Below are 10,661 nucleotides of genomic sequence, written 5' to 3' on the forward strand. Positions count from 1 at the left end.
TAGCAGGCTCTCCCTTTCTAGTTCTTTTTAAAAGTATGTAGGCATGACTCGGCTTACAGCCTTTCTGGGGTTCAATATTCAAGGGCGCTATCCATACTCCAGTTGGCATGGAATTGTGTTTCAGGAAAAGAACTTTGTCCCAAGGGAAATACAGCTAAAGGTAAGCTCTCTGATACAGCAGGACTCTTTTTTATTATATTCTCAGGAGCTGTGACACCAGCTCCCTTCTCCGGTGTAATCTTTATGCCTCCGGGTGTCATCTGGGCAGTTCCCATCTTTCTGGGTTTAATGTTCAAGGGTAACGGGATAAGAAAAACCCACAGGCCCCTAAGTCAGTCTTGGCCGTTCCATGTTCTCTGTGCAGAAAACGTGTCTGGGCAAGAAAAAAGGCTGCCTGACTGCCCCTGCTTTTGATTGGTTGGTAGGAAAGGTTGTTTTTTTTTGGGGGGGTAAACTGTCCCTATTGGTCAGTGGAGTGTGGATGTGACCGTATACGGTTCCAGGGTCCCTGTGCATGTCAGGGGGCTCAAACCTCATCCTATTGGTTCATTGTGATGGGGTGAGTTCGTAGAGGGGTCACATGACCCAACTGGGCCAATCCGGGGAGGGCTTGGAAATGGCCCTATGGGCCATTTCCACCCCTGTACCTGCTATGGCTCTCAAACCTTGTCCTATTGGTCCACGGTGGCATGCCGGTTTCGTAGAGGGGTCACATGATCCCCATCGGGATCAGGCAGTCTCCAAATGTATTTTCTGCAAAAGAATGCAGAAAATACAGAACTAAAAGGCCTGGGAACATTGAAAAGGTCTTTACCTGGCATCAGAAAGACATCTTGGAAAGGCTTCCAGACCCTGGGCACCTCAGTGGGTTACCACCCACTTGACTTCCACAGGCAGAGGGGCCCAAAGGACAGGTTCATGTGAAGACTGTATCCTGAAATGGCTATGTACTTCTATGCCATGCGCAGCTGTGTCATGACTGCCTTCTACCTTTTTGTGGCGTGGACACTGCCTTTGCCACTGCCTTACATCTGTCTCCGCACAAGGGAAGGAAGGCAAAATCTGCCCCAGGGAAGTTGCAGGACCGTCCTATTAGTGCTGTATGTTTTATCTGCCACAGGACATAACAGAGCAGACTTACCTACTTGTGCTTCCCCAGACCTGGAGCCCTATACTTAGAAACATGGGAGATTCCTTGTTGTGCCCACTCCTTTCGTACATCTCCTGTAGTTAAAAAAAAGAAAGAAACTCTCAAGGGAAGGATTTCAAAAACCCCTTCTAAGGGAACCATCTCCCTAAAGTGAGAAAAGATTGAAAAGCTATCTTCAGAAGTAAAAGCTCCCTGCTAAGTGCACCAAAATACTTCATGAAAAGCCAGCTACGCACTGACCTTATCATGATGCCGTGTCAGGCAACTGCCCCAGACAGCAGATTTTGGGCAGGCAGCAAATAATCTCCTCTTTAATTCATTGTTATATTTTCCCAGTCTGAGGTAGATGCACTCTATGGATTTTCTGCCTAAGCTGGTAAAATACCTCAGTCCTGTCCTGGACTGTCTTTCAGCAATCTGGTAGTCCTTATAAAATATAAATGAAATTTTACTTGTTCCACACAGGAGAGGGGCATGAAAAAGGAGAAAAAAAGGAGGAATTGATCCATGTATGTGGATTGGCCTTTAAGCTGCATCTTATCTACTGATTTGTTCACTTGCTTCATTCTGCAGGTGAATGGAGTGAAAGTTGATCTCCCCACCAAGTTAGACCATGGGATTGTAGTGCAAGAAAAGCTGCCATACGTCTCTCTCAGCAGCCCTTTGGGTCTTCGGGTGGAATTTAGTGGCCAAAACCTTTTTATCGAGGTGGATGAATACTACAAGGGGCATGTGCGTGGCCTGTGTGGCATATACTCTGGCAACAAGCAAGATGAATTCACACAGCCCACAGGAGTTGTGGAGGCTGATAAGTTTGCCAGAAACTGGAGGGTGAAGGATGAAGACTGGAAGTAAGTGCTCAGGAACACCTCTTGAAGGTGGCTAAAGATGTGCATTCAATCTGGCCCAATCTCAAGTGAAATTGGGCCACTTCAGAGAGATTCCTTGACTCAGAGAGCTTCCCTCCAAAACAGCCAAAACTGAATCTAGACTTTGCCAAAGCCTTGTGAGCGATTTGGTGCTTTGAAGGGCTGCAGAAAGGCAGAAAATATGTCTGCAAAAATGTGCTAATTTAGTTTTGCTTTTCCGTATATACAGAATACCGGGGGTGTGGGGGAGGAAGAGGAGTTGAGTGACTAACAGGTCTCATCACAGGCCATGGTTTACCAGGGCTCTCCAGTCAGTGTTTTGGAGGAGGAACATGGAGCCTTATATCAAGCTTGGTTCTGGTCCGCTCTGCTCTTTCCTGAGTGGAAAGGTTCTGAAGAGCTTGGGGAGGGAGGAGTTCTGGGTTTGTGTACCAAATCCTTCCGGACTCCAGTCCTTATCCAAACGAATCCTCATCCTTATTCCAGCTTCCCAGTCTTTTTCCATTCCAACCCATATGTTCACAACCCTGATCCTTACTCCAGCAGTTAACTTCCATTATTCTTGCTGTTGGTTGTCAGTCTGCTTCCACCTCCGACGTTGACAAGCAACCTGGACGTACGCCATTCATTTCCTACACAACCACAGGGTGTTGCGAGCCCCTTATACTCCCCTTCCCAACCCCAAATCCACTTGGATGGTGGCTAGCACAAAAGGCCCATCCCATATCCTTCTGTAATTAAACAGGTTTCTCACTAAGGCGCACCTCTACAACAGCTGGTGTTTTCACAGAAATTGTTCACCGCACAATTGAGGGGCGGGTAGCAAAGCTTTTTATGTGCCCATTCCAAATCTGTAAGGACTCCCCTTGCATAAAACCCTCCTGCACCTATCTGGAGGGCCCAGGGCCTGGTCTGCAGGCACATGAGGCAGCCACCTTGCTGAAGCTAAGCAGGCCTGGGTCTGGTCAGTGCTTGGAGGGGAGACCACCAGGGAACCACATGTAGCCACCTTGAGCTCCATGATGGAAGAAAGGTGGGCTATAAATGTAAAAAAATGAAAATAAAAAAAACAAAATATCCGTCTGACATTTGGTGAGCTTTATCCCCACACAAGGGGCGAATAGGCCTGGGTCACAGTCTCTCTAACAAAAGCGTCCATTCTCTTAAATTTGGCTAGGAAAATCAGCGTGAGAGCTGACAGGATGTGAAGAGCACACTGAGGGAGCACCTGCAAAGCGCTGGGACGTTCCACTGCTTCCGAGACCGGAAGGGCACGCATTCTGGCCCGCAGGTGGCGGCACGCAACTGAGCCGTGCTTCTGTCTCTTCCGGGCCTGTTTCTCCCAAAAAGATCCATGAATTTAGGGGACTTTCAACCATGGAGATTTCAAACAGAGTCGAAACGAGCCATGCTGCAGCCCCAAACAGAGAAGCAAGGCTAAGGCACTCTCCTCAGTTCCTTTGGGACCCCCATTTGAATGGCACAGCGAGGCACTTGCTCCAGGATTCCAGAAAATTTCTCCTATTCATTTCTTTATTGCCTTTCTATGCCACCTTTCTGGAGCCAATTACAAAAATTCAGAAAACAAAACTCATAAACAAATGAAGACATAGTAAAGCACCAAAACCAACCGTGAGCACCCGGGTCTAAGGAGCCATGAGCCAACACTGCCCTGAGCCTATCCCCATTGCGCCGCGTGTTCTTTGCGCATGTACTGCAGCGGCTTCAGACTGCTCTGGTTTCAGTACATGGCCTGCTTCCAGGACAAAGAGCCATTGTAGCAAGCGCTGCCTCTGGGACCTGGCATGCTGGTCCTTCGTGGCCGCTGCGCATCTCACATATGTTCCGGTGCACTTGGTGGTGAGATAGCTTTTGGGGGCAGGGCTCATGCTCAAGGGGGGTTGGCGCCACCGTTCCTATGCCATTCCTCTTGAGCCACCGCAGTGGCAGCACAGAGGGCGTTTGCTGTCTCTTTGTTCCAAGGAGATTGAGCCCACTCAGGTTTTCTCCTTCTGCTCACTTTTCATTTCATTTTTATTCCTCCTTCTCTTTCTTGCATTGCCTCCTTGTTGTTTTGCATCTTGGTTTTTCTCACATTTATTTCACCTTTGGGCAATCCCTCCTTGCTTCAGGGCATGTGGTCCTGAAGGTCCCATTTTAAGAGGCGCACTTACTGTGAAAGCAAATTACTCCCACCCCAGACAGACATTCCTTTTATTTGTTGCACCTGGGTGAGGGACACTTGTCTACATTGCAGAACTTTACCACACAAGCTTACTGCAAGTTCTCTTCTTGGCTTAGGGTGCATCTCCTCTGGGAGCAAGCACTCCAGGTGGCTGATACCATGGCCAAGCAGGCATCCCAGCGGCTTCAGACCTCCATCTATTCCATGCCCAGTCTAGCAGAGTCAATCCATATGGGCATGGGCCAAGTGAAGGCACTCAAAGCAGAAATCAGGACCCTGGAAAGCTCCCATGGACCCTATTGGCTGAGCTATAGAGATATGTTGACTCAGCACAGAGCTGAAGCCATCTGATGCCTTGTAAAGGCAGGCAAAACCTATTCTGCCTGACTCCCTGCCTCCTTGAAGGAGCCAAGCTGGGTTCCTGAAAAGGCCCTTGTCTGATTCTGAATCCTTTGGCTTCTATGAGGTCTAGGTGATGGAGGGGCTTCTGGGGACTGCTCCTTTCTTGGCACTGTTGGCCTGGTACCTAGTCTATTGCCCAGTACCTAGTGTTTCTTGATACTGATGGCCTTGGCACTCAGGCCATGCCTCTGTGCCTGGTGCTGTTTTTACTAACAGTCTTGGTACCTGGCAGTTTTGGTGTTCATCTCTAGCCTTGGTGCCTGCCATTCTTATTTTTAGACTAAGATCCCTTAACCTAGAGGTCTGTCTGACTATAAGCCAGTCTCAAATGTATAATTCTTGCCTAAGGTGATCAAGAAGGTGGTGGCATGGCAACCCTGGATGCATTTTGATGATTATCTGGACCTATTTAAATTAAGCTTTCAGCCAGAATATGAGATGGAGACTTCTTTGGTCACCTTGGTGGATGACCTACAGTGGGAACTTTATTTATTGCATTTATATATCCCGCCTCTTTTCCTCTTGCAAGGAACCCAAGGCAGCTTACATTCTCCTCCTCCGCCTCCTCTCCATTTTATCCTCACAACAACAACCCTGTGAGGTAGGTTGGGCTGAGAGTCTGTGACTGGCCCAAAGTCACCCAGTGAGCTTCCATGGCCGAGTGAGGACTAGAACCCTGATCTCCCAGCTCTCAGTCCAACACTCTCGCCACTACACCACTCTGGCTCTCTTGAAGGGGGGAGTGCAACCCTATTAGTTCTTCTGGAACTCTCAGCATGGATACCACTGATCATGGTATCTTTCTGGACCACCATGGTGGAATGAGCCTTTGTTTTGCAGTGGTTCCATTCTTTTCTGTTGGGCCATGTCCAAAAGGTAGTGCCGGGGAATTACTTTTCACTGTGTCATGCATGGATATCGTATGCAATATGTAGGGGAAACTACAATGGACCGAAGAACAAGATTCTGTAAACCACAAATCTGTGATACTTACCAAAAAAAACTGGAGCAGCCTGTTGCAAAACATTTCGACTCACCTGCATATAGTCTCTCAGATTTACAATTGCTTCCAAATGAACAAAGGACACTGACATGCTTGACAAAAAGGGAAACTTCTGGATCTAGAGACTCAGAACTCTTAATCCAAATGGTCTTAATATGGAGGTCAATTCCTAGGCATTATACCACTCATACCTCTGTTTTTTTCTCCTAAGGAACTTTCATCATCAGGCATTCCAAACTGCCACTCCTGATACCTATTTAACAGCACAGCCACTGATGAGGGCAACATTTTTTAAATTCTCTGTTGCTAGTCTGTTTAAATTTTTTAAATTCTCTGTTGCTAGTCTGCCTATCTGTCATGTATATGCAATGATTAAAAAATGGTGACATTGCACAATGCCATCACTGCTCATGGGGCACGTCAGCTGAGGCATCAGCCTTCACTTCCAGCTTCCTGGCTTTGTGGTGCTTGAGCCAACAGGAGAGAGTCCAGCTTTGGTTTAAACCGGCAGGTTTCTGTATCATTGAGTGTGTCTGTGGGTCTGTGTATGATTGAATTTAAACAGCCTGCTGCTGTCACAGCTGCTGGTGGCTGGATAGTTCTGTTTCTGGTGTTCCAGGTGTGACCCTGTGGCCACAGTTCCGCCAGCCTGCAGCCCCAGGTTAAAGAGTCGACACAAAGCGGTCTGCAATGTGATTTCAGCCAAGGAGGGGCCTTTTGAATCCTGCCACCGGAAAGTTCAGCCCTTCACGTATGTTGCAAGCTGTATATATGACCTGTGTACCTCTGCAGGGGACTCAAAATCCTGTCGTGAACCCATGGGGGCTTACATTTCCGCCTGCGCACGTGCCGGTGTCGACCTCAGAAACAGGTGGACAGAGAATCTGTGTGGTGAGCGGAGGTTCTGTGGTGGAACACTGTTGTGGGGAGAGAGGAGCTGGAAGGTTTTTCCAGTAATGCAAAGTAAATGAGTTCTTAACCATTCACATCAGTCTCAGCCTACTGGGAAACTATGGCCAAGGCCTATGTAGCTCCTCCTCTTGTGCAAGCCCTGTTCGTTTCACGTCGCCTTGCAAAGGAGAATTCCCTGTGAATTGTGCCCATGGCATGACAGACACCCTCAGTGGCTTCAGAGAACATGTGTGTGTGCGGCGCTGCAGTTTGGGGTTAGTGTTCGGTCAGGAATCCTGTTATAAAACTGGGTGGTGCCTTACCATTCCGAAGCAACCTTTCCTCATATCTTTATTTCCTGTGGCCTTACAGGAAGGCTTTGTGTCTGGCATGACTCACACATGCAGCAATTCGAAGGCACGCACCATGCAGCTAGGTCAGCCTTCTGATTGTGACATTCAGGGTTTTCAAACTGAAATTCTATTTGATTTGGTGATGTCAGGTCTGCGTAATGCATGCAGATAATCAGTCTTTTTACAACCTTGCCTTGAAATTGGGGTGAGCCACTTGGGAGGTATGATATCTCTGCTGCTTTCAGTATTTTGAAACAGAAAAGCAAAATGCTGGAATAATTTTCACTCCAAAGAAAGAGGCTTTTAAAAAAAAGTGTTGGGGTACTGTTACATCTGCTAGTGGTGCATAACATTTAGTCTCACAACAGCTAGATGGGTATTCTGTGGTATACCTTGGCTGGCCGGTACAATTTCCATCTAGCCCCACAAAAGAGCACTCAGGAAGGAATGCATACATCTCACTGCATTTCTGAAAAAAGCACAGGAATTATGAGGGGAAAGTTAGGGAGGCCCTTAAGGAAACCCATAGGCTACACCCTCTGACTCTCCTCCTGATTTTAGCCAAATTTTAGCCATGCTGATAGTCTTCCAAAAACAGTCACCAGCCGTGCCATCCCAAAAGGTAGGCGACGGCTCCCCAGCCCTCCGTTATTCAGGCACGTCTGAAGGCCTCCATGGCAGGGGCAAGCAACGTGGCATCCACCAGCACCAGTGCACCCCAGATGCCTCCCTTGGGGCCCACCAAGGTGCCCACCCCTCTCACTTCTTAAAAAATGTGCTTACTAGCGACTGGGATTGCTGTGAAATCGGTTTCTGTTGATGCCGAGAACTGTGGGTTCAAAGGAATTGCTTCATGTGTGGAGACTCAGACCCCACCTCTGTCCTGTACGGGGTCTTTTGGGCAGGTCATTTGTCCTTGGCCCCACCTCCTATGGCTGCCATTTTGTGATGCTGCCCAGGATAGTTTCTCAAATTGCCAAGGGTGTCCACAGCCCCCCAAAGATGTCCTCCTGCTGCTCTACAGTTAGAGCCCCTGTGGCCCAGCCTGTGGGCTCTCTAAGCGCCAGGACTGGCGCCCCACAAGTGCTTATGCCAGCTTCATGTCTGTTGGCTTCTCAGAACCCGCAAGCGAGTGTGACTTCTCCTGTTCATTTGACAATGACCTCTGCCTCTGGTCACAGTCAGCCTCTGACCACTTTGACTGGACACGCCACAGAGGTTCAACACCCTCACAGATGACGGGGCCAGTCCAGGACCACACCACCGGAGGTGAGCGGGGACTTCAGTCATCTGCGTTAGAGGAAGCAGAACGGCTGCTTGTCGCGGTGGACTTGGTGGAGTGATGATCGCTTGCGCTCCCATGGCATCGCGTTCTTTTATTTTTTCCCCTTTAGCTTTGCCCACATCACCAGAGTGGGCAGGAAGCATTGCCTCCATGCTGGTTGGGCTTGACCTTGTCGTTCAGCTAGTTCTCACCGGCTACGTGGTGTCAGCAGGAGGCCAAATCAGCAGTGCTTCCTGTCCTCAGGCTGGTGACCTGTGGGTATTTTTAATGTGGCCTAGCAGCACTGGGGGTGGGGGGTGGGAGTGCCCCAGCTGCTTCCACCAGAATCGTGAATAGGCAGCGAAAAAGGTGACTGGGTTGTCAAGAACTCACCCCAAGCCCTCACTTTAGAACTTTTGGCTGAACACTCATCTTAATTGAGGGGAATAAAGGTGTCTCCACTATCAGAAACCTGGGACACACCATGCTAAATGATAAATAAAGGCCCTCTTCAGACGCACACTGGGGAAGGGTGGTTAGGCTAACCATGGTGCGTGGTGGTTACTGCTACCCACTGGAGGTACTACTGCCACACGTGCAGGTATCCATGTTCCGCAACATGGTTAGACTAACCATTATCTAACCACTGTCCCTCCTGCAGGAACCCACAGTCCTCCAGATGGGGGCCATACATCCCAGCAGCCTTTGCGCTGTTGGCCATTTTGGTGCTTGGTGCTATCAGCCATTTTGGTGCTTGGCGACTACTCCTTCTTTGGCTGCTCTTGCCACAGAGCTCCATGGCACCTGTCAATTAACCACAGAGGCTGTTCAGGCATCACACTAAGCCATGGTAGAGCCCACTAACCATCTTGCAGGTTAGTGAACATGGTTAGTCTGTGGTTAATAAACCACCATGGTTGAGACAGATGCCTGTTCAGACATCACACTAAGCCAACATGGTTAGCTCAAAATTCCTAACCATCATGGCTTAGCATGATGACTGAACAGAGCCAAAGTTTCTTGAAAGGGAAAAAAAGTTAAATCTAGTCATGTGCATGTTATTAAGGTTGTACATCAAGTTTTTGCCTCTGCAGACCCTACAGAATGTCCTTCACTTTTTATCTCTGCCCCCCCCTGCTGCCCCATTTAGAGGGCTACTACCTCTATGTGGAAGGGGATAATGTCATGGAAGGAAATGTGGCCCGCCTGGTTAGCCCCATCTGCAAGCCCTTGGAGCCGCTCTGCTTCAGCTTCTGGTATCATTTATTTGGTGCAGCAAGTTTAATGTCACTGAGAGTTTACGTGGCCCCAGGAGGTGAAGAAGCCACCATGCTCTGGATTGCAACTGGCCGAAAGGGGAACCAGTGGTTGCAAGCCAATGTCACCGTTCCCAACACAGGAAACTTGCAGGTAATGGAAGCAACTGCAGAATCTTTCATCTCAGGCTCAAATCTCCCACGTTGGTGGCAGGCCCACGTGGTTAAACATGGGTCTGCCCCATTCACATATAAATGCCAAACCCTCCCTCTGCAGCCCTAGAACATGCTCCTCCACTGCCTGAGGCAAGAGAGCGTATGTGCTGCAACCCCCACAACCCCCTTCTCCTCCCTCATCACGCCCCTACCCCTTACCTTTATTGCGTCACCCCCACACACACCTCCCTTTCCCCTTACCTTTGCCAATGAACCATGCAGCCAGAGGAAGCAGCCAGCGTGGCTCTTCAGAGTGCCTGCCAGGTCGAAATGCCTGGCTTTGAGGGGGTCCTTCCTCAGACCCAGGCGTGGGGGGGGTCCCAGAAAATCACCTGTACAGTTCTCCAGAGGGTGGCTGTTCTGGGGAGCCACCCGCCCACTCTCTCACAGTGGCAAATGCCACAGGAGGGAGCAGCTCCAGAGGCCCCGCTGGTGAGGGGCCCCCCGGCCGGGGCGGAGGAGGGGCACATTCGCCTCTCCTCCTGTTCTGCCACCTGAGGCAGTGCCTTGACAGTGATCCATGGAAAGGCCCCCCTGTCCCCAGCCCAGCCCCCTTTCTTCCAGCTAGGACCACTTCCACTACCGGAGCACCCTGAGAAAATGCACCTGGAGACATGGACTGAAGGGGCCGGGGACTAGTTCACAGGTGAATGGGGCACAGATGCTGCCTGCTCCAGCCCTCAGGATTGTTCTCTGGGGTAGAGCCTTGTGCTCCTTTGAACTCACACCAGAAGTTACCTTTTCCTTAGATTATTGTGGAAGGAATGCGAGGGGAAGATTTTCTCAGTGACGTGGCTGTGGACGATATCTCCGTGACAAATGGAAATTGCACAGGTAAGAGTCCCAGGACACAAGGAACTTTTTAGTGGCATTTCATTTTACAAATCAATGTCAGATCAAAGCACTCCCAGTATCTCCATTTCCTCCACCTGCCCACAGATAGATTTTATCGTATGGAAGCACCACATAGTTTGCCCCAAATTTCTGTTTAGCAAGAAGAATGTGTCTTATCCAACCAACCTGAAACACACAGAGCTGGTTTTATGCCACTAATATAATGTGCTGGGCATGG

This window comes from Heloderma suspectum, chromosome 3 (assembly GCF_057233095.1).
Source record: "Heloderma suspectum isolate Gila_16-S chromosome 3, 16-S_ref, whole genome shotgun sequence".
In the NCBI taxonomy this organism is placed as follows: Eukaryota; Metazoa; Chordata; class Lepidosauria; order Squamata; family Helodermatidae; genus Heloderma; species Heloderma suspectum.